Source organism: Chinchilla lanigera, unplaced genomic scaffold (assembly GCF_000276665.1).
Source record: "Chinchilla lanigera isolate Chin_1 unplaced genomic scaffold, ChiLan1.0 scaffold00073, whole genome shotgun sequence".
Taxonomy (NCBI): Eukaryota; Metazoa; Chordata; class Mammalia; order Rodentia; family Chinchillidae; genus Chinchilla; species Chinchilla lanigera.
In genome coordinates, this window is record NW_004955474.1 from 10,838,977 (window position 1) to 10,864,901 (window position 25,925).

At 34.9% G+C, this 25,925-nt stretch overlaps 1 protein-coding gene across 2 annotated transcripts in view; it reads left to right on the forward strand.

Moving 5' to 3' along the window:
* Nucleotides 1–16,981: 16,981 nt before the first annotated feature.
* The window catches only part of Plscr5 (phospholipid scramblase family, member 5), a 47,844-nt gene continuing 38,900 nt past the window's right edge, over nt 16,982–25,925 (forward strand). For both annotated transcript variants that reach the window (XM_013502715.1, XM_005401429.2), the window contains exon 1: nt 16,982–17,135. The gene's annotated coding sequence lies outside the window, so the exon portion shown is untranslated. The remainder of the gene's footprint in view (nt 17,136–25,925) is intronic.

The window sequence follows — 25,925 nt, forward strand, 5'->3', positions numbered from 1 at the left end:
CAAAAAACACATATTTAATCCAAAAAGCTATTCACAAAGTAAAAATTAAAGGGTAGAAAATAATATTCCACATAATAGAATCCTTAAATAAAGCAGGAGTACATATTTTATTTTCAAAGAAAGTGGCCTTCAAGCCAAAACTAAGAAAAAAAGGAAAAGAAGAGTAGTACATATTGTCCAAAAGAACAATTCAAAAGGAAGAAATAACAAAAAGAAATACATGTGCACCAGTGCACATAACTTCCTAAAAGAAATGCTCATGGACCTAAAAGATCAGATACACACTAACAAAGTTACATTAGGGGACTTCAATACATCAATACAAAGCAGACCTATTAGGCAAAAACAAACAAAAAACAAAGAAATACCAAGTTGAACCAAACTTTGAACAAATGAGCTTAATAGATATCTACAAAGTTTTCCACTCAAAAACAGAAAGTACATTCTTCTCAGCAACACATGGAATTTTCTCCAAAATAGACCACACGTTAACCCATAAAGCATGCTTAAAAATACAAGAGAATAGAAAAATTGTGTCAAGAAATGAGAAATCATTTACAATCTTTACAGTCATTGTCTCTTGGACAAGGGACTAATATCTAGATTATACCAAGAATTCAGAAATTTAGACCACCATCCCAGGCTACTCCATCAAAAAATGGACAACTGAAACAAGTAGACACTTCTTAGAAGAAGAAGTACAAATGGCCCATAAATGCAGGAAAAAAAAATATTCAACATCTCTGACCACTATGCAAATTAAAATAACACCAAGATCACTTCTTACTCCAGAAAGAATGGCCATCTTCAAGAAATCAATGAATAACAGATGCTGGAGAGCCTACTGAGGAAAAGAAGTACTTCTACATGGTTGGTGGGAATGTAAACCAGTACAACCACTGGTGAAATCAGTATAGACAATCTTCAAAAAACTATAAATTTAATTCAATACAGCATTCCCTTTCTAAGTATCTTCCCAAAAGTGTCAAAGACATCCTATTACAGTAATACCTGCATACCCATGTGTACAGCACCAAAACTCATAACAGTTAAAATATGGAAGTGGTCCACATGTTTACCAATAGATTAGTGGATAAACAAAATGTGGTATTTATATACTTTGGAGTACTACTCTGCCATAAAGGATAAATTACAGTCATCTGTAACAGAATGGATGCACCTTGAGACCACAGTATTAAGTGAAATTAATCAAACACACAAGCTAAAATATCAAGTGGTTTCTCATAAGTAATTAATTTAAAAAATAAAGTAAACTACAGATAATAAGAAACAGGGAGATCTTTTGCAAATTCGAAAGGAATGAAGGGACAGAAGGAGGGAGGGAGGAAGGAGAGCAAAAGGACATGAAGGGCATATGTGTTACGTACAGACACCAACTCCTCACAAAGAACGTAATGTTCATGACAGTAATAAAAACTAAAAATAAATTTTAAAACATAGTAATGCTGGGCATGGTAGTGCACACCTGTAATCCCAGAACTCTGCAGGCTGAGGCAGTGAGATCACTGCAAGTTGGAGGCCAGCATGGGCTACAAAGTGAGTTCAAGGCCAGCCTGAACTGCATACTGAAACCCTGTCTCAAGAAGACAGAAAAAAAATACAGTCCTTACTGAAACAATATTTGAACTGTTATGCATTCTGGTATGAACATAAGTTGGTAGAGCCACTTTTAAAATGTTTGGGCATTTTTTATTAAATTTGAGTATTGATTTCAGCTAGTTAGCAATATACATATATGCATATATATATATATATATATATATATATATATATATATAAAGCATATTTAGGTCCACAAAATGCAAAAGAATCATCATAGAAGGATGAAAACAGTCATAATCTAAAAATTATATTTAGTGATAATAGAATTGTAAATATTTTGAATATATTCATATAATGAAATGCTTTCCTGCAACTGGGGTAAACAAACTAATGACGCATGCAATAACATGAAGAAATTTCTCTTTTATCTATTTTCCCCCTAGGGATATTATATGAATGCATATATTATTGGGAAAGTGAACAAATGCATGTTATAATTCAATGTAAGATCACTGAAGATAAATATTTTACTATGACTGTTCTATTGAGAATCACCTAGAAAGTAGGTTATAGTAGGTTATACTAGGTTATAGACTGTGAGTTATAGTACAGGGGCTGAAGGCCATTACCCAAGTACTGGGTGATGCTGACTTCTACCTGGTAGGTCTGTTTCTGCGTATGTTTTGACAAAAAAGAAGAGCGGATTTGTTGATCATCATGGAGGCCAAGATAGGATTCATAGATAATTCACAGTACTTGATTTTTTTTGGACATTAAGAAAGACTGAGATCTAAACTATAAGAGGGCAGGATGGTTTCACCCAATAAGAGAGTCGCTCAGTAGTAATAAGTGAGAAGATTGTTGATGACAGAGATCTGTGAAATATTCTCTTTAAAATATTTTGATTTTTCCAGAGAAATTGGAAGCAATTTCATCAGCAGAGAGCAAAGGCTAGGCAGGAGATGATGATGGTGCCTGGAAAGGGAGAGAGAGAGAGGAACAGCAATAGTTAGCTAACACAGTGATAGATGGGTAAAGATGTGAGAACCAAGTGTGATTGCTTAGCAGTGCTAAAGTCCTTTTCTGCTCACTCACATAAAAACAAAACTAATAAACATGGTAGCATATTTTTCTCCAGGAATTCAGCTGTAGACATCCAGTGCATAGAAACTGTAGAATAAGATCTACACTGTATACTGACTTTGACATGAAAGGGAAAATAGTCAAAGCGAGAGAGAGGAGGGCATCTACTAGAAGTACTTATTGTACTTAAATTGCAGAAATAACAAAAGGAGGGCAATGAAAATGTACTGAGATGAATGGATTATAAATCCAAGTGGGACTGTAAAATTTGGAAATTTAAATTTTTAATTATATGTTACACATTTAATGTATTACAAAAACATCATCATTGTTACTCTTTTTTGGGGTTCTTTATTGTAAGAGAATCAAAAATAAGAAAAAACCATAAAAACAATGAGAGATATCAATCATTGTTAGTCTTCCTCTATTCCACTTGCCTTCTAAACTAAATCTCTAGTCCCTGAAGGCATCTTTCAGGATGTTATCCATGAGTCTCTTGGTAGTAAACTCTGAGAATTTTCCTGAGAATAACATGGTTTTGTTCTTATTCTTGAAATATATTTTTTGCTGGAAATACAAGTTGACAGTTATTTTTTTCTCATTTCTTTGAACATACTATTCCTCTGTCTTTTAGCTACCAGAGCTATCATTCACAAATCATTCTTCATTCTAATTATGATTCATTTGTGGATAATTTCTCTTTTCTCTGGGATTTTTTAAAAAATCTTCTTTTATTTAACTTGTTCTATAAATTTAGTAGCATAGATCTAAGTATGGATTCACTTTTATTCAGCTTACTTTGGATTTATTGATCAATCTGAATCCAAAGATTGTTTTTGCCCAAGATATATTATAAGGACAAAGTTCTCTTTAAACATAATCTACTGCTTTTTCAAAGGGGATTAAAAAGCAGGGAGGGACTTCATACATAAGTGGAGTTGGTCTAGCTCTATTCATGAAACTCAAAAGCAACCTAACAACCCTCATTTTAATGTTGCCAAATATATATACAGCTTACTTGTGTCTATACCTATGTAAGTTAATATGAAGATTCTTAGAACCATGACTCACACAAGGCATGATTAGTTCGTACCACATTCATTTTTCTGAGTGTCTATCTTGCTTCATTTTTGGGGGTGGGTCAAGTTTAATCCTTTTCCTTGAAATGTTTTTCTAAGTTTATTACATCCAGAAATGTCGATCTGATAAGAGTAAATGAGTTTTAACTACAATGCTTTTTTCCTTACCATTTAAGCATTTGTTTACCTTTTGATCTTTTCTCTTCTAGGATTGAGAATACTTGCCACCAGTTAAAGGAACTCTGCTCAAATAGGTAAGGAGAGTTGGGGAGTGGATGGAAAAAGCAAATAGTACATGTGCTGATGTCTAAGAGGCTTTCCTGAAACCCTCATATGCATATAAATGTTAGATGATTCCTACCTTTTAGGATGAGTTAAAAATAGCTGTTCTTCCTGGCCTCACATTGCTGAAGAGTTGTTAAGAATGCAGATGTTTGTTGATTTCTGTGTTTCAGAGAAAGTTTGGTGCCCTAGGTCAGGTTCACCCGACAGAATTCCTTTTTCAAAACCTCCTTTAATCTTCATTCCTTTTCAATGTCTTCTCACTTCTATGTACATTTTATTATATTTTATTTATTTAAAGGACTAATGAATCACTATTTATACCTGGTAAGTTCAAATTCATAACTATTATTTTAGTCTTTTTTTTCTGGTACCAGGAATCGAACTCATAACCTTGAGTTTGACAGGCAGGTGTTGTGCCTCTGAGCCATGTACCCAGCCCTATAACTATTACTTTAAAGTACAATGACTCCATTAATATTTACTTAAAACTACACTTAAAATAAAAATTATAAATAAAATCTAACTTCTGAGTAACTGAGGTATTTATTTTATATTAAATTTTAGAGGTGTTACTCAAAGGTCTGTGTATGAGGATAACTTAGATTGCTGAATTATCATCATATAATTCACTTGTGAATTTTATTTTAATTAATGGCTATGGAGTTATTTTATTTCTGTGGATAGACATTACCACATAATTCAACTTATACAAAAAGGACAAAAATTCAATAAACAGGCAATCTACTCAATTGCTGGCATTGGCTATTGAAGAAAGCAGTGTGTTTAAAAAAAAATCCTGAATTCAAGGTTTGTAATTAGAGCTTTGTTAAAGTTCATGCGTGGACATGTGTTGTTTAGGAAAAGTTACACAATTCTCCTAAATTTTACTTTTCCTCATGAGTTTTGTGACAGTAATTACCCCACATTGCTCTGTAGGACACTATCTAAATCAATAGACAAGCACTTAGCCTAATAGTTAGGATACAATGGTAGTTATTTTTATTTTGAAACTTCTTATAAATAAGGACCAACTAAAAATTCCAATCAGGCTAAGCTTGACAGTCACAAATAGATAATACCTTTGTTTTATTGCAAAGAGAAAATTCTATTTCCGAGTTGGACTAATTATTTTAAGAATATTTTGGCTTGAATTTATACAAAGATGTGACTATTTGAAAGACTCTGGTTCTATACAAAAAGTTAAACTGTGTAACAAAATACAACTTTGTGAGTCAATACTATAATTTGGAAATAAAGAGAAGGAAATAGTATGGACCAGGAACACACGCAATGATAATTATCAGGAATACATTGCAATTCCTTTAACATTCTTTTGAAGTAGGAATAGTATTGTATCAGAGCTTTATTTGCTCAAAATCAAGGAGGAACATATTTTCTAACTGTGGCTCCAAATCATGTACTGCATGCACTGTAATAAAGGAAATGCTCTTGAACATGTTCCAGTCATCCTTATGGACAGTGTGGAATGTTGTATCCTGAGAAAGTAGAAAACTTCTCATGAGAATGTTTGAAATGTCACTCCGGTTCACTTTAGATCATAGTGCAGGTGGCTCTACAAAGTGTTTCCTGGAGGCTTCGTGTTTACACAGTTGTTGCTTCCAGGATGGTATTGATTGGTCAGGCAACTAATAAAACAAGCACCCGGCTTTCATCTACGATCATTGTGAGGCTTCTTAAAGATAGGAAAATGGTTTTAATTAAGATATGTTCCCTTCATGTATTTTACTTTTTAATTCTTTCCTCTTTATTTGACCATTCCATTCCAATATACACGCTTCTTGTATTTCAGGATCTCTGTGCCTGATCATGATTCCAAATTCCCAGATGCTTTAGAAGGCAGACAATCTGAGGAAAATATTCTTCCTGGGTCCTTCGGATGGGAAAAAAAAATTAACATCAATTAAAACAAAATACTTTATTTTCTCCATTTCTCTCATTTGCATTTAGGGTCATTCTCTTTACTTATATTTTGAAGTTATATGGATCAAAGTGTCTCACAAATGAACTGAAATTAATAATGAAATCTAAGAAAAATACTCAAAGACTATCTACAACTAATAACCGCATGGAACTCGTGTACTCTGAATTGACACACACACCCAATTCAGAAAGAACCTTAAATATATAAATTTGTATTTGGTTTTTAAAATCTTCCCTTTTATTTTCTATAGCTTTTATTCTTAATATATTTTCATATTTTCTCTCACTTTTCTGATTGCTTTCTATCGCCATGTTTAAGTCTCCTTTTACACTTCCCAGATATATTTTGTTTTTTTTTTTTAAAGGACGGACAAGGAAAATTAAGCACACCCCTAAGATATAATTCAGACAATATAAATAGAGCTTCTTATCAAATTCCTGTGCAGAATTTGTAGTGAAGGGAAAAATCAGTTGCTTTTGTCTAGGGAATTAAACTGAAAAATAAAAGAAGATGAAATATATTAAAATCTGACCACATAAACTAGCAAACAAACTGGATGTTAAAATTTTCAAAAGAGGAAGAGGAAATGTAAAAGTGATAGTGTGTGAATTAAATAACTGCAATCAGATTGGTATGAAGATGAATTAGCATATAATTACTGAGTCTTTGTCTCCAATAAGACAATTCCTTCACTTATAAGTAAAGTGGTTCAAGAATCTAAAACAAATGACAAGAATTCATTTTCACCGAAGTGAAGCTACACTTTAAAATATGAAGTTTGAATGTTGAAACATTTCTGGATGATGCGATTGAATTAATTCTAAAGGAATTCATAGATAATCAAAATCCTGGGGGAAAAGACAGTAGATAACACTCCAGTGTTTGTCACCGTGTGTACTCCCTGCACCAGCAACACTGGTCATACTGAAACACGACTTCTCCAGCACCATCTCAGACTTATTACATCAGACACTCTGGGGTAGGGCCTGAAATCTGTGCTTTTACCATCTCTAGAGGTGATTCTATTGCACTCAGTTTGCGAGTCACTAAGAAACTGATTAGTAGCTTTTCTAGAGCTAGACTGACAGTTCCAAATTCAACGTTCTTATCAGTTAGCTGAGTGGCATGGGTCAAGTGACCTTAACCTTGTTCTTCTTTAAAATGGAGCACAGCATCTATAATTTCATAACATTGTGAGAATTAATTACTACATAGAGAGAATCTTGGCCATTTTCTTGATGCAAAAGAGACACTCAGCTAATTTTGTTAATTGCCTTCATGTGTTGGAAAACAAGTCCCATTGAAATGAAATGGTTTTGTGAGTGCACACAGCTAGTGTCACAGTTTTCCTCACTTAGGTGTGATGTGCTTTCCACATCCTTGAAGCTTGTGAAAGTCATTAAATCTTATACAAATGATCAAATAATAATTAATCATTTAGGTACTCAGTATTTTTATAATATATATATGTGTTAGCCTTAATCTTCATTTGACATTTTTAATTATATGCTCTGATATAAAACTTTGAAGAAGTAGTAACTACTAGTTTCTTTTTACAACATATTGACAAACATAAAATTACCTTTACTTCATGATCAATGTGTGTGTGTGTAACAGAAATTGCATACTGGTTAGTAGGAGGAAAATAATATGATCAACACCTTAACACCAACTATTACAGCAAATAAAAAACTATGGCTTGTAAGTTATACCAGTAAAAAGAGAGTGAAGTGAGTTCTATGTTACAGAATGTGGGGAAAGAAGAAAAGAAAAAGGTGAAAAAAGTCTACATTCATGTAATACTAGATGCAAATATAAAAATGATACATTTCAAACACAGTGGAAATACATCTCTAGCCCATGCATTCACCCCAGCACTGTAGCTCTTAAATTTCTGAGAGATTGTCTCCATCCTAGAATTCAGTGAAAAATCTTCCTTCCTATATCTCCAGGGTCTCCAAAGGCCTTATTGTAATCTGTACTCTGTTCACAAACAGTGAATAAGTGGCCAAAGCCACTTTGAAAAGCCTCGTTGCAGAAATAATGCACTATCCGTTCTTGCACCCAGAATTCAGTCATCTGGTCAACCTTAACAATAAGGTCGCTAAAGCCGAAGGATCAGCTCTGTATACACCACAGTGCATTTACCTATCTGGTGCCGAATGTAGTGGCAGTTATTTGATAGGTAGATGATAAATTTAGAGAGGACAATCAGAAATATTCGCTCATTCATAGAGGTAAATACGATATGCTTAAAATTCTTCAGCTGGTAACACAAGAAGAAAAGCTTCCTTACCTCATACCAACATTGTGAGGCTTAACGGAGAAGTTGTAATATTTCATCTTAGTCTAGCATCTTCACTCATAAGTGGTTCACATATTTTATACATAAATTTCTTTTTAAAAAAAAGGAACAGAGGGAAAGAAAGAGAAAGTATACAAATTAATGTCTAAATTCAAGAATTTAAAGCACCTGGGCATGGTGATGCCTCTCACACCATAACTCCAGGAGACTACCGCAGAAGGATCCCAAGTTTGACCCCAGCTGGGAAACTTAGCATAAGATTCTGTCTAAATAATAAAAGATAAAAAAAGACAAAGGGCTGGAGATGTAGCCTGTTGCAAAAGTCCTTGGTTCAATTCCCTGTATTTCATACACATGCACACATTAAAGTAATAATTTGGACGTTTTAATATTTATCAACATTTTTTTAAATAATCACTTTAAATTACGAGCACTTTTAAGTTTTTGTTTCTTAAGGTACTCTCACTCAATTTCAACTTAGCACATACAGTATTCTTTCTCTGCTTTAGAAGCTACCTCTGGATTCAGAGTCTGATTCCATGACCAAAGACCCTGAATCCCAAAAAGAGCTTGTTTCTTTATTTCCAAATTGGAATGAGTTGAGGATGCACAGCACCAGTCACCTTCACCTTCATGAAAGGTGACACAAATCACCTTCATGAAAGGTATTTTTCAAAAGTAGTATGTTTAACTCAATTCAGTGACTTGCTATCTAAATATCTTTCTTCAAAAAAAAAAAAAACTTCAATTAAAGCACATGCACCAATAGATGTTTGAAATATAATTTTAAACTCTTTATCATTCAGACAGAATAAACAGAATATTAAGCCCGCATATTGAAAACATGCCACCTGGTCTACGCTAGTCAGTAAAGACCTCAACAGCTCATGCACTACATGAAATCTTCACAGAGCGTGAACATCAGTATCTGCAACCAGGTAACTTTCATCTGATCTTGAGTCAGATGCCTTGACCTTTGTACCAGAGAGCCCATTTATTATTAAATTATTAAAATATGCCTAGCAATGTCAACCCAACAGTAATTTTATAATTAAAAGTCAACGAGAAATAAAATTTAAAAAGAATGCTCTGACCTAGCTGCACAGTCTATATTCATAAAACAAGAAGTAACTAGAAAGTATTTTAAAATTCTACTGAAAGAAATCCCTGTTTAGAAAATCATGAGGCTGTGTTTGTTGTCTCTACTCATCTCAAATTGTGCCTCCAACCTCAAGAAAACATTCTCAAGAGAAAATAGGAAATAATGTAATATTTAAACTAAAATAGCACTTTGGAATACATTACTTCTTTTGCTATTCTGCAAGTTCAGTACATTTCCACATAGAATTTACTGACTAAAACATGCAGGACAGGACTGGGGATACAGCTCAGCAGCACAAGCAACTGCTTGGCAAGCGCAAGGTCCTGAGTTCGATTCTTGATACCAAAAAGAAAGAAAGAAAGAAAGAAAGAAAGAAAGAAAGAAAGAAAGAAAGAAACTAAAGCATGAAGGAGATGAAAATACCCCCAAGTACACCATGATGCAAAGCTTTACCCAGTGAGCGACCGGGACCAATGAGGAGCCGCTTGCGTCCCTCCATGGAGGCACTGGATTAGAAGAAGTGCCACTTCCACTCGGCCACTCCCGTCATGTGTGTGGACTGTGCTGTACCTACAAGAAGGTACAGAAATTATATATCACTGTCCCATGGGAACTCAGTGTTCTCAGATAAACAAAACCTCCAGGGAGTTACACACAGGACAAACCCAAGAAACCACTTCAGTTTTGATTTGGAATTTTCAGATCCCCTCCCAACACACACACACACACACACACACACACACACACACACACACACTTATACACTCAGGACTTATCTACTCTCTGCTAACATTTGCTCACTTCACCTCTAAATGGCCTTCAGGGTAGCTGAAATCTTTAGAGGCATCAAACTAACATTTTACAATATTATAGCAATAGATGCAAGAAATCAGCTCCCCCTTGTTCAACAAATGTGAGTTCATTACTTCCTTATCAGAAATAGTTACACTACTGTTTAAAAAATCTTAAATTTTGATCTTTTTAAAGTCTAATGCCCTAAAGAATAAAATTATGATGATAAAATCTGATTTTATAACAGGGGTTTGGGGAAAGATCCAGGTGTAGTCAGGGTCTGAAGAAATCAGATCTCATATAAATTGTCACCTTCTTATGCACAAAGATTTCTTCCAAAATCAGTGTTTCAGAAATCACTATTATGAAGAAGTGGGGGCTTCCTTTCAACCCCTACTAGAAGAATATCTTTGTTAAACATTATGGGGCTGGGGATTTAGCTCAGCGGCACAGCGCCTGCCTCGCAAGCGGAAGGTCCTAAGTTCGATTCCTGGTACTGGAAAAAAAAATAATAATAATGATAATATATTATGTCATGCACTCTCATGTATGATGCCTGATCTCTGTTCTTATCTCTTCCCAGAAGTCAAGGATAAGGTACCAGTACCCAACCATGTGAAACTAGCACTATCTGACATCCTTTCAATTCTATCAGCTTCCAGGATACTTCATGAGGAAATTAGTAGGCCCTGAACTTTTAATTATTCTTAATTGCATTGATTGTCAGCAGAAAGTAAATGTAGTGCCTGTGCTATTTTCAGTAACAGGGTTTGCAATTCCGCAAACAATAAAGTGGAATACATGAGCAGGCGGAGAAGAAACTCATTTTAAAAAGTGTTAGATGTCAGTTCTAATCAGAAGTGACCCACTCCTGCCTGCGTGCAGGCAGCTCACTCAATAGCCTGCCAATCCCGGAGACTTTCTTGACCAGATACAGCTATCGCTTCCAGAGTTCAAAAAATCAATATCCATTTTCTAAAGGGCAGGTAGAGTTGGAGTGGGAGATATCTGGATATTTCTATTCAGAAAACACTAAACTATAAATGTCTTATACTAATAATAATAGCCAGCGTTCTCAGTCTCATTTTATATGCCAATAACTTTTTATACTTGCCCTCATTAATACAAATGTGTAATTATTATTTTAATTTTACACATATAAAAACAGAAGATGTCTAACAATGAAATTTTATTTTTATTTTGATTAAATTTCTTCAGAAACATATGCACACAGAGGCATAAACAAATCCTGATTTCCACGCTGCTATGCCTGGGACAGAAACTATTCTCTTTGTCTCTTTCTGGAAGTATGCACCACGCAGTACAATGATTAAACTGCGTAAAGTAAAGTACAGTCTTCACGTTTGGCCCGTATCACAGAGTAAGCCACATTTTGTGATGCAGCCCTATGATTATATGGGGAGGCTGAGGCAGGATTACTGTGGGAGGCTGAGGCAGGATGATCACAAGTTTAAACCCAGCTTTGGGTAACTTAGCAACTAAGTGAGACACTGTTTCAAAACGTTTACTATATAAAGACAACCTACCTGTGCACTAAATATATGAAAATTAAACTTCATGTATTCAACTCTCTTCATAAAAGTCAGGCTCTACAATACTAACTTTTCAAAATAAGTAAACTTTCATGGGCCAGTGATCCCTTGCAGATGGGAATTGAGAAAAGTGTGGTGGAGAAACTATAAAAGGACAACAGGAAACTTTTGGGAGTGACAGATATGTTCACTACATATATCTCAAACATTATGTATTGTCTTGTGTATGTCGGTTAGGCCTTAACAAAGCTACAGAAAGAAAAAATGAAAGAAGAAAATAATAAGAGGAAGTAAGAGATAAAAGAAGGAAGGGAAGAAGGATTGAAGAGAAATTTCATGATTTTCTAAAGTGTAATCAACTCTGAATTTGAATAGGAATGAAAACAACAAAATGCCAAAATATTTATTCACTCGCTCTAACTTGTCTTCTTCCTTCTTGAAATACTGGGGATTGAGCACAAGGCCTTCTCAATAAGCAGTGCCCCTGTTCTGTTTATGTTTTTTATTTTTGAGACATGGCCTTAGTAAATTGTGGGGCTCAAGTGGGACTCAAACTTGTGATCCTCCTGCCTCAGCCTACTCTGTGTAGACATGATTATTTACACAGCACACAAATAAATGGGGCTGATAGAAATAAACTGTGTTTGTACTTTCTTGAGGTAAAGTTGAGGAGACATCCACATCAATAAACTCTGTATTTTAATGAATTGGAAAGTATCTGATGATTTGAGCTCTGCCCACCAACTTCATTTTTATTTTCAAAATAAAAATTAAATTAAGAAGGGGGAAATTGTAAAATGCTGTACACATGAACAAATCCCTACGAAGGGTCCAAGAGATTGAAAGAGATGGAGAAGAGGTGGGAATAGGCATTTTAAAAAGGATTAAGGAAGCTGGGCATGGTGGTGCACACCTGTATTCCCAGCACTCGGGTGGCTGAGGCAGGAGGATGATTTCCAATTTGAAACCAGCCTGGGCTACAAAGTGAGCTCAAAGCTAGCCTGAACTGCATAGTGAGACCCTGTCTTAAAAAGACATAAAAAAAAAAAAATTAAGGAATGTTGTGTACGTGTCCCAACTCCCCATGAAGAATATAATTATTGGGGCTGGGGATTTAGCTCAGCGGCAAAAGCGCCTGCCTGGCAAGCGCAAGGTCGTAAGTTCGGTTCCCAGTACCGGAGAAAAACAAACAAACAAAAAAAATTATTATATACCATAACCATGTACCAATAAAAAAAGAACCTTACCTACCACAATTGTAATTCAAATGTAAATTTCCATATACTCCTCACTTTCAGTTCTGAAATGTAAATAATACCTCATAGTATAATTCAGTTTCTTGATAAACTATGCCCAATAATTCTTATCATAAATATTTTATACAGGCTGTTGTTATTTGGTGATTATTATCTGAATGGATTATAAATTAAAAATCAGAATAAGCAAAAACGGTTAGCATTCTGTATGCTTTAGTATAAGCGGATGTTTTTCCTCATTCAGCTCTTAATTTCTTCCACAAACTTTCATTCATTTCTTCCATTAAATAAGACACCCACTGCCAATGAGACAAGTGGTGAATAAAAATAAAGCTTTTTGTGACTAATACAAAACATGACCCTAAAACATTCCAAGGTATTCTTGTTTATTTAATTCATAACAGGACATCACATCTGTTAAAATAATGGATTTTACTTCTATCAGTTCACTTTTAATTCTTTAGGATCCCTGTCTAGCTGTAACAACAGATGCCTAGGAAACAACGTGATCCAGTTTGTTTAACCGAACCAAATCCTCTAGTTCTAATGTTCTCTTCTCTCCACCCTGTGTACTTTGACGTTGTCCTTTTCTCCTACTTGATGAAATGTATACACTCAGAACTTTAAGTAAAATATGCACTGATATAGAATTTAAATCATTGCAAAGTTCTCTGGGCAAAAATAACATTAAATGCAAAGACTACTTACTAAGTTTCCAACAATTTTCTTGGTACTTTAGCAGTTGGGGATATTGGGATGAATAAAAAATAAGCCTAACATCCATATAGTCTTGCTGGGTGTTGAAACTATGTACATAAAACAAGTTCTCTCCCTGTTCTCTGAGCACTTTCCAATCACCCCAGCAGCCACGGAACTGGATTGACCCAAACTTCTCCCAAATCTAGCAACTATTCAGTTAGTGGGTACCACAAGCGAGGAGCTCCTGCCCTTCACTAGCAGATGTGGTAGTTATTAAATATGACTAATATCAATACTGGTCACCATGTGCATTCATTTGTAAGACGTGTTTTGGGAGACCCAAAGATGAGATGAATTCAAACTCTGAAGATTTGGGTAGCCTGAAGAAATCAGTTGAAATACGGGTTTGGTTGTCACGTGACAAAATAGACCTTTCTCCTCTTATATAGTCCTTTCATCTGTGATGTTTTGAATTGACTCTATGTTAGGAAATAGAGCTGTTATTTCATTTGTTTGTCTTTAAGAATGGTGAACTATAAGACAAGTGCACCTCTGATCATAAACTATGTCTGTGTGCAGCTTTGATCTTGAGGTCTGGAGCCAGGATCTGCTGTGGTACAGGGGCCATTTCATGGACTCACCCAGTCCTTCTCAGTCATTAGGCCAAAATCTGGAGCAGGGGACTTCAGGTAAGGAACCACATACCAAAGGCACTTGGAAAATGTTTTCAACATAAAGAGAATACCAACATCAGCTTTACAACATCATGATTAAACTCAAATTATATTTGACATCTATCTTTTTGATGCAACCGTACTTACTAAATTTAGGAATGCTAATAAAATAAAACCCAAGATTTTATCCAGTATTTCTATTAGTCGAAAATCTCCAAGGAGATTTTGCAGTTGTTACCCCTCATGCGTGCCTTGTAATAGGAAAACAATAGAGGAACATTTTCAGAAGAAAAGTAAAGAGACAAGTAATTTAAGCTTAGTACTTAAAAGCTCTGTTGGGTAGGAAAGTCCAGTATGAAAAAAAAAAGCGATATTTTTACACAATATTAAAACAAGAAATCTTCAATGATAGTTGCTTAAAATGTCTGCAATTATATAGAACTTGGAAGGGCCACCCCCCGCTGTTTTCCATTCAAATAAATGGGAAGCACATGGGTAAATTACTGCCTGCAGTGCATGATAGCGGACATTGTACGCAGCTGTCACTGTAGCCCTGTAATTATGCAAGTATCCTTCCACTATTATACAATTAGAAGGGCCTATCTTTCTTTTTTCCACTAGGTAATGTTTTTGTTGATGTCAAGAGCACGGAACCATCTCTACTTGTTCAGTCGCTTGTGTCTGGCTTGAACACAGCTAGTACAGTACACAGAGCTCATTGTTTTTCAACATCCGTTTTTGTGTCCTGTGAGAAATTTCTATCATAGTGAGAAAGCTGGTCTTATTCCAGTTACATCTTATAAAAACAAACTCAATTTCTATCTCCTTCATAGTCATGGGTGCTCTTGAACCCTGTTAGCGTGGGAGACAGGGAAGATCACACATTATGGAAAACTTTCAATGTCTTAAATAGATCAGAGGATGGAATAAAATTCTAAAGCACAACCACTGTTTTTTCTGTGTTACTTTTTAAATTAAAAAATAGATTTAAAAAATCTAGGGGTTCATAAACCTTTCAAATGGAAGTATTTCAAGAGGACTAAGGAATAGATATTTAACAGACTTAGATAATCCAAAATAAATTGTGAAATATCAAAAAGAAAAACATGAAACATATATCTAAAGGCACCTTAACTAAAAAGATCTATACTTTCATTTGCCTCAAAGTAACTTGAACAGAGAGCCACATAGAGACTAAGCATTCATGTGTCTGATTATAAGAAGAGAAGAGTTGTGTAGTTGGCTGTTTCTATATGGCATTCATTAGTAACACTGGCATATGTTTTGATTGCTATCATTATACTTCTAGTTTAGAGCCGAAAATACACATACAATTCCTAATTTCACTCACTATGCACTAGAATTTACACACCATTGCTAAATAAAACCTATTCAAGTGTCACATAAAAAAACCAGAAAGGGTCACTTTGAAATGCTGACTAGGTATTTAGGAATTTATACTTGGTATACTAGAAAAGTAAATTTCAAAACAAATTCAGGATCATGTGATTATAGAACTTGCATTGATCCCCCACATAATCAGTTTTAATTAGACAATATCAGTAAGACAACATCGTTAGCGCTTCCTCGATTTCTTAGCATAGATGAAGGATGCACAAAATTAAAACCAGCACACAAAGTTTAAAAGTGCATTGTTCCATTTTAGTAAGCTTCTGGCTTCAAAATGACATTTTCATTAAAATGACTACATTAGTGTTTGCATTGTAAAAATATAAAAATAAAAAATAATTTCAGAAACATTGAGAATCCCAGACTGTTTTAGTTTCTTAATCTGAAAAAATAATAAACTCCACAAAAATATAGTTCAAAATGATGCTTCTTTGTTATAAGGCACTCTTGCATGGTATTTCAGGGAAGAATATTATAAATTTAACACTGAGGGCTTTAAAATTCTTCTCAGAATTTAACAGTAACGTTCTTTAAGACTGAATCATTACAGTGATCTTAAAATTCTCTCTCTATTGGACACTGTCAATCCCCAGTTCTCCATAAGTAAATCTCCATAACAAACGAATAAGATAAATATTTTGTATCCCTACTTTTCAGAAGAAGACATCGTGGTTCAAGGACTGTAAGTAATGGGCACAAATCAAATAAATAATTAGTGGACAGGATAGAATTTCTGTCAATGTCTGTCTGACTTCCATCATCCTTTACATTGTACAACATAATTCAGAAGTCTACCTACCTGGGCCAAACTGCTTCACATTGCCTCAATAAAGCCTTATCAATAGCTTAATGGTATTTATATAAGTATTAACAACTTATTCATAAGATATCATTCTTACATTTTAGGTGAAAAGTAACTTTTTATGTTTTTACTTGCATTTTCGTCCAAACAGGACCATATTCATCAGGGTATGCCTTAGAGTTTAATATGCTAAGTCCCAGTGTCACACCTTTAGCTCCAGTCCTCAAATACCTCATGCCTTTGTTAGTGTCACGCCCCTATGCCCCCAAAAAAGTTTTTATTTTTTAAATAGTGGAAAATTTCCGGCTTTCTTCCTTCCCTTCCCCACTCTCTTCTTCCCTTTCTTTCTTGCGGTACTAGGAATCAAGCCCAGGGATTCTCTACCTATAAGTCACTGCCCCAGCTCTTTCTATTTTGTAGTCTGAAACAGATTCTTGCTAAATGGACCAAGCCAGCCTTGATCTTGCACTCTTCCTGCCTTAACTTCCTGAGTAGCTGGGATAAGTAGCAGGCACGGCACCATGTCTGGCTAAATAGAAGAAAATCTCAACCCCAACACATTTGAGCCTCCAAAGTCTTTACTTCCCAAGGTAAGTAAATTACCTAAACATAGGTTTGACATTATAAGTCCATTTCTCTTTACCTCTTGGCTCTGAATTCGCTTGTTGGCTTCATTTCAGACTGGGAATGTCTTCAAAGTACCTAGTAACATGACTAATACCAGTTATGGGCATTTAACTTAAAGCCAATGAAAAAGAAAGCTCTTCTTCCCCAAGCATTTGAGCTAAAATCTTGTGCCTTAACTCTGCCCCATTGAAATTGGGTCACATGACCTTCACTAAAGTGATGAAACCATCTGCCCATTAACCAAGTTCCACTCACTCACTGCCTAAGACCTGAAATGCCATCAAGAATCCCAGAACCGCAGAGGCCTCGAATAAAAAAGAGATTTTTTAAATAGAAAGAGAGCACTGTCTAGTGGGAATATAATGTGAGCTACATGTGTAATTTTAAATACTTTAGTAGGTGCCTTAAAAATAAGAAATATATGGGAAGTTAATATATTTCATGTAACCTAATGTATCTAAACTATTTCAATTTCAATATTTTCTTAATGTAAATATTTGTTGATGAGATATTGTTAAATATTCTTTAAATTTGGAGTAAGTCTAGTGTATGTTTTACTCTTCCAGAATCACCCAATTTATTCAGATATACAATTCTTTGATTGAACTGGTCTCAGTTCAACTGCCCAGTGTCAACACTGAATTCCATACAGCGTTTCATAATGGATTTCTTACTGCGCAGCACGTTCTAGAATCTAGAGGACACTTGAAGTGTAATGTCATCATATGGAACATAAATGCTATTGGTTGGTGTTATGGTTTGTGTCTGGATGTCCCCCCAAAGCCTCATGCAGTCACGGGGCAGGCTTCTCGAGTTTATGATTGATACATGGTCCAATGCTGGGATTATGGGTGTGAGCGCTACACCTGCCCTAGAGCAGGTATCCTGCATACAGTGTAACAGAGGGAACCTGGCTTGCTCTCTGGCATAGATTTTGTTGTTTTCTGCTGCTATGAACTGTTGCCTTCTGCCATGTGCCACTCTGCCTGGAGTCAGCCAAGTATGGACTGAAACCTCCACAGACTATGAGCTAAATGAACCTTTCCTTCCTTAATTCTGGGTATCAGGTATTTTATCTCAGCAATGAGAGAAAAGTAACCAAGACAGTTGGTAAATAACACAAACACACCAGAGCTTCCTAATTGGGTTGCTATTTTTGGTCTTTCAATATTCTGGTCATATTAATACACAGGCCAACAGTAAGACCAAGAAGTTCAAAAATGTAGACAATACTTTCAATCCCTTTACTGATTTGTCTCATTGATCTTCTGAAACTGACTCATCATACTTCTGTATCTATGTTTTGACCCAACCTGGAAGTTGGATATACTACATAGCTACATATTGCTTAGACATCTGTGTAGAAGTGGGTATCATTTACAAATATCTGCCTAGGAAAATTGTGTGCCAGCGAGCCAGTTTTTACTGAATTTAGCAATGAGGATTTGCTATTGGTCCTTAATGGTCAGGTTCCAAGGATGCTAAACATCTTGCAGTGTATAGGAAAACATTGCCCAAGGAAACTTTTCAGATCAAAAACTTTACTATTGTTGCCAGGTATGAAACATTGGTAAACTGGTAATAAGTATTATTGCTTATTTCCTAAATAAGAAAGCACTGCTCAAATTGGAAGAATTTGCCAGTTTCTATGGTGCAAATACTCCTATGATGGGTAATTTCAAGCTACCAAGCTAATTTTTAAAAATATAAATATAAAAATTGCCTGGTAAATGTAGATCTTAATACCTAGAAATATGCTTAAACAATATGTGATAGTCAACCTTACACAAATCCTTAAAAATTCTGAACATATAATATCTAACAAGAAGGGACTGACACTTGGAAAGCAAATTAAAAGTTGACTTTATTTTTTGTTTTGTCCTTTTGAGACAGGGTTTCACTACGCACTTCAGACTGGCCTTGAACTCACTTTGGAGCCCAGGCTGACCTCGCACTCATGGTGTTCCTCCTGCCTCAGCCTCCTGAGTGCTGAGATTACAGGCATGCACCAGCATGCCCTGCTATTATTTAATTTGATTTTAACCAAGAGTTAGTTTAGTAATGCAATACTTCTCCATGGAGATGAATGGAGGAAAATCATTTCAATAAAACTCTAAGGCACTAGCAATTGTTGCACTACTGTATATGGAAACAGAGACCATAGCTTTTACACCAGAGTTGGCCTAATCTCAGTTTCCTTATATTTGCTTGAAGAACTGCAAAAAAGATGTATCCCATTGCAAAATAGTCCATTCTTATCCAAAACTTTCAATTTTTAACTTAGACATTTAATTTACTAAATGTTTCATCCTATAATTGATCTGAATTTTAAATTCCATATACAATATTCAAACACTATACACTGGAAGAACACTATATTCAGAAAATCAAGTAAATATGAAAACACATTTGATTTTAAAAATTTATGCCACAGTTATTTAAAGATTTCACAGTTTTAGCGTATTATATATTTAGCTTATATTTATGCTAAATATATACTTTTGTGACTTTTCACCTTAAAAATTAACTCTAAAATACAGTATGTGGTATTCATGACAATGTATAGCTAAAAGATTGGGATTGCTTTAAAAATACTTTGGAATGGTGAAAAATTGCTCAGTTTTGTTTAGGACACAAGTCATGTTTTGAAAATAATATCTCAGAAAGAAGTATAATTCTTTGGATCTTTTATCAAATTATGAATGTGCACATATTTTGAAATAGCTATAAACTCATTTTCTCATGAGAAATTAAATCTCCCAAGATTACACAGTGAGGTTTATTTTCATTGCCAGTACTATCAAAATACAACAAATATGTTTAGAGAAGTATTCTTATTTAGAGAAGCATTTTTACCACGCAGAAAATCCACGTTTTTACTATGAAATGACACTTTCCATCAGAGAAAAACCAAAACATGGCATCACAATGCCCCCTATTGTTTGAAATGAGGCATGCGTTAAAATAATTTGCAAATTGCATACAAATAAAAGGAAATTTGGTAATTTACTGTGACGTTCAGAACATATATAAACATTTTAAAAGAGCCCCAGGCTTTTAAAAAGAACATTTTTAAAAAAATTTAAGGTTTGTAACTTGAGTAATTTGCCTATTAAAAGGAGAAATTCTAAGAGCTCCAGAAGAAACAGATTAAAAGCCAGTGAGGTCAATAACAGTAAACTTATTTTCATATCTATTTTGAATTAATGTATTTAAATATTTGTTATGTTATTAAATAATGACCCCCAACGGACACTATTCTTGCTTCAAACGTTCAAGCCATTCAAAAACAGGTGAAAATCAGTCTCTCCGAGAAAATGGTAAATTGTGATATACAAAGCAGCCACATGATGGCAGCATGTCACCATATAAATGCAAATCAGACAGTACTTAGAAAGGAAATCCCCAGAGACAGTGCTTAACCTATGAAATACTTTCTATAGTGCAGAAAATATTGCCTATGAGTGTTTTCTTATCATTTCACAATGTCTATCATACCTCCAAGTTTAAATTAACTCTTTCAGGTTTTACACCAGTGAGACAATGTGGTGCTTGCACATGCAGGTCTGATTTATTTCACTTATGGTCTCTGTTTGTGACCATTTACCTATAAAGGCCTCGAGTTTATCTTTATTTATAGCTGAGTAATATTCCATTCTATAAAAGTACCACAATTTTCTTATCCAACCCTCGGTGGATGGACAGTTGGGTTGCTTCCACAATTTAGCAATTACAAATTGTGCTGCTATGAACATAGTTGCACATACCTCACTGTGATACGATGTTTTTAGATCTTCTTGGAAAATACCCAGAAGGGGAATAGCTGGGTTGAATGGGACCTCTAAACCTAGTTTTCTGAGGAATCTCCAAGCTGATTTCCGTAGTAGGAAAACGCTCAAGGGTAAAGGGCAACTGGGATGTGGGAAAAGAGAAGGGAAAGAAGGAGAAATTTTGTATGTATGTATATACAGGATAGTTAACATAGTTGTTCTACTGTCTTCTATTTCTTTACTGAAAGAAACTGTCAATGAGTCCTTGATTGATCAATATTGCATGTCTCTATCTGTTTTCATGAGAAAACACTTTGAAGATATCAATATGTAATACAGCAAGCATTGTTAATTTCCTACCACTTTGCTTGTAACTCTGTATTGTCTGTACTGTTCTTTTGCTATTATGTAAAAGGTCGTCTGTCTGTTAATGTTTTCCTCCTTTTATTTTTAAAATAAAAAAGAAAGAAAATGTTGCCTAAATTCCTACACTTTAGTATGAGTATACTCTTGTTATCAATTTTGTTCTGTGGCCAAGTATATTGATTTCTGTATATGCTACTTTTTGTAATATGTACCATGAATATATGGTACATGTAAACTATGTGCCTTATTTTAACCTGTTATAATAGTCTATTACATCTAAAATTTCAGCGGATGAGGGATTTGAGCACTCCGTAAAAAGTTAGGAATTATGGAGCTCTGCGCTAGCTCTGCGCTCTCTCTCAAATATGTTCCTAACTGTGGTCCACCCGCTCCACCCTGCTCCTCACTGCCTTCCTCCCTGCACCTCCCTTCTTACTGGGAGAATCCTGAACGTCTTCTGGACTGGGCAGCTGTTCTCGGCATCAAAATTGCAAATAGCTTGAAGGTTAGAAGAAAATCTGATTATGCTCTCTTTGAAGTTACTAGAGTGTGGGGATAAGACATTCCAGGTTCTCCTGACAGCTGGACCCAAAGTGCTTTCCTAAGAAATTCTTCAACTGTTTATGGTATTGTTGACAATTAAACAATTAAATCCATAACATCTAAAAGAATCAAAGATAAATTTGATTACTCATTGTGCTAAAGATAAAAATAAGCAACCTATTTTTCCATGGAGTAGATATAAATGTCAAATTTTTAACTGTATCTAGGGGCCAAAAGACCTACTTTCTGAAGTTTTCTAATATATGTATTAGTAATTCATTCATATATTTATTAAGTGATGTTGGTGAAACCTCTGTATGCATTAGCACATAGTCCAGATCAAACATGCTATTTTCCTAGAAATTACCTCACATCGCCGTCATTCTATGAGCAGGGGTCAGGGTCCCTAACCTCTCACAAGTGGGTACCTTGTGTCAAAGAGTCAAGCAAGAAGACTAGTAATATCTGTACAAACCCATCACTATTGAAAGAATAATCCAAAAGTTGCATTTCCAAAATTGACTAATAGCAACATTTTAGCTCAAAGTACATGCATGTCATATCACTCAGAAAGGACTTACAAAACAATAAGTGATATACACATATATATGAGAATTTTTATATATAACATTTTGCATGACAGATTAGTAATGACTCAAGGGCATAGCAATAATGAACACTTCAAAGAAATCAACTTTGTCTAAAATATTTATGACACTTAAAAATCATTAATGTTTTTGTGTGTGCACATGTGTATACTTTGCATGGTTGAAATTATGGAGCAAAAATGAAAGAAAAGATACTGAATTATTCTTGAACATTTTTTGTTTGTACTCAAAATCCTAGAACTTGCTATCTCCTAAAAACAGATGACAAAAATAGTGCAAGAATTCAAACATATTAAAAGGCTACTAAATATATTTATAAAATAGTTACTCTTTCTTGATCACTTTTGCAGCAGAATATTCTTTAAAGAGAATTTATTTCATAAGGAAAACTTTGGTTAATAATTTCATTTTTATTTAGCACTTACACTGAACTTAGGATGCTGTGCCAATGTATGTCCATAGATCAGGGATCTGTTGAAATATCAAATTCTATAGGTTGGACAGCTGAGGTTTGAAAAGCTAAGGATTAAATTTTGTGCTACTGAACCATTTCAGAGAGAAAAGAGAAGCATCATTTTATAGGAAATTTCATAGAGAAATTTTGTTCCTTAGCAGTGAAAAGCATATACCCATAAACACTGATAATCACATTGCTTAATTATACAATATATACATATTCAAGTGATTATGTATGTAAATTTTTCATTTACTATTTAATGAGGATAAGGGAAAAGATTATCAGCTAGTAATTATCATCTGAGTCTTTAAAATTATTTCATAAATATCTTAAATATCAAAACAATATTTTTTGTTTCCATACCACATTCTCCTCACTAGATGGCTCTGCCATAAAAATTTTTCTGTTCTTAGTTTTGAACTTATATGTTGGAATTATGGATGTGAGTGCTACATCCACCCTAGGACGGACAGTTTGCCTACAATGTAAGGAAGGGAAAAAGGTTTGCTGTCTACCGCTCCTCCCTTTTGCTCTTCTTGCTTTTGCTATCTTCCATTGCCCTCTGCCATGTGCCACTCTGCCTTGGAGTCAACCAAGTACGGACTGAAACCTCCACAAACTATGTAATAAATAAATCTTTCCTTCCTTAATTGTGGGTGTCAGATGTTTTGTCTCAGCAATGAGAGAAAAGTAACCAAGACACCCCTCCTAACAGTTTGCTATAAACTCGTGAGTGGAATAATCCACTGGTCCCACAATCCAATCTACTCTTAAAAGTCTCACTTCCACACCCATGAGGCTTTGCAGGTGCATCAAGGTACAAGCCATGATGTATGCATATGTGTGTAAGTGTGTGTGAAGGAACACATTGCACAGGCATGTTATTAATCCAATTGATTCCTTTGATAAATACTACTTGGTCATGTCAAGCTTTCTAGCTTGACAAATAGTGGCTAGACTTCTGATGGAGACTAAGAGAAGGGTGTGAGTGAATCTGGGAGCTAGGCAGTGAAGGAAACCTGTAACGCATTGGAGGCCAAAGTAAGGAGCTTGAACATTTTCTCTAAGGACTTCCATAGCCATTAAAGGGTTTCAAGCAGAAAACTGACATCATATAAATTTGGATTTTTCTAAGACCATACAAACTGAAGAAGAAAGGTCTAGAGACGTGGTTATTGCATGAGTTGCAAAAGCAGATACAGTAATAGCTTGGTTTCACGAGCACTTCTGTTCACAAACAATTCAACTCATGAATAGAAATGTTCTGCAAAATTTTGCTCCTGTTCCTGAACTCTACATCCAGTGATGAACACATGACCTTGGCCATCTTCCCCAGAATCATGGAACGAATTAAGTTTGTGAACCAAGGTACCACTACATCTTTTAGTAAGAGCATTTATATTTATGAAGTATGTCCTTTGCATGCCTTAAAGACTGAAATTTGAAATAACTGTATAGAACAGATTGATCAGTCAATGAGTTAGCAAAACACTCCAAATAGGTTTCTATGAACAAAACCTGAAAATAGATTTCCACAGTATAATGCCAGTTCATGTGCACATATTTAATATTTTTAGAAGGTACAGAAACATCCAAGTTATGAGTTATTTAAGAAAAATGTAAGGATTTTTATGGATTTAAAAAGACTGAATAGTATGGTGGTCTGGTGCTCCATGATAATCTTGAAAATCATTTAGCTTTTCAGAATCTATAGTTTTCCAAACCCACATCAATAGCTTTCTCAGTGTGTAACTCTAATTCGCATTGAAGGTAACAATGTAATTATGGCTGGTAGTTAAACAGTGCATTATTTTATCTCCTAGAATCTCTTCTTCTCAGATGAATAGTCAATTTTATTTTGCGATCACATTGCAGCATCCTATTACCAATAAATCCAAGCCCTCAGTTTCAGCAAATGCCAGATTTATAATCAACTAAGGAAATTCTAACTGTACTGCTGATGTCTGATGGTATATTGAAAGGAAAAGTTAATGCTTAAATTTTTTTTATATTTTGACCAATTTTGCATGCTTATATCTGGTAATCTGAGCAACAGCTTTGAAGACAACAATATACAGTAGAACAACCATTGGTGAGTTCCTCCCATCTTGTCTAGTGAAATTCTGTATTGTCTCTAAAGTTTTATTTAATTATTATTTTATTTTTTTTTTATTCTTTTTAATGGTTTGAACAATCTTGCATTCTTACGTCTGGTAATCCGAGCAATGTAGTTGAAGATAACAATATGCAATTTAACAACCACTGTGAATTGCTATCATTTTGTTTTAAAACCCTGTGTCATTTTTAATATTCTTGCTTTGTTTTATTTATGTCTGTGATGTTGGTATGTTGTTATTGTTCTTTTTTTTTTTTACTACTGTCTTTAAAATAAAAAAAGGAAATTCTAAATTTCATAAAAGATATTTTATTCTAAAGTAAAATTCCTGTGTATGTTGCTTCAGGGGAAGATTCGGGGTTTTCTTCCTGGTCCTTTTTGTGTGATCGTGTGTGGCTTTCATTCTAATGTCAGGATGCCCAGACAACTCCGTATGCTGCCCATGCTTTTCCTCATCACTCCTTCTTTGAAGAAACTAACAACATCAATATCCAAATGTGCACCTGGAACTGAAAAAAAATTGAGAAGCAGTTTTGTTGGTGGTGTTGTACATTCATACTTACTTGTGCCAGTTAAAAGACAAGGGTAGTCATAGCTTTTAATTTTGTTCCTTTAACTTTACTCTTCTGATTTACTGTAGGATCATTTGACAGATTACAGGAAGTCAATTCCAAAATTATGTCAAGGCCAAGGGATACAGAATTTGGCAGTTTTACCTATTTCAGAATCCATCTGTACGAGGAGCTATGTTGCAGCATGCAGAACCCCGGACTGGCCTGAGATAATTCCGTTTGCTAAATGCCCACTTGAACTTTTTGGCCTCTCAGATTCCGTTGAGGCTTTACCTTTCTACCAACCTCCAGCCGCCTCTGGGGCTAGTGTCATAGTCTATG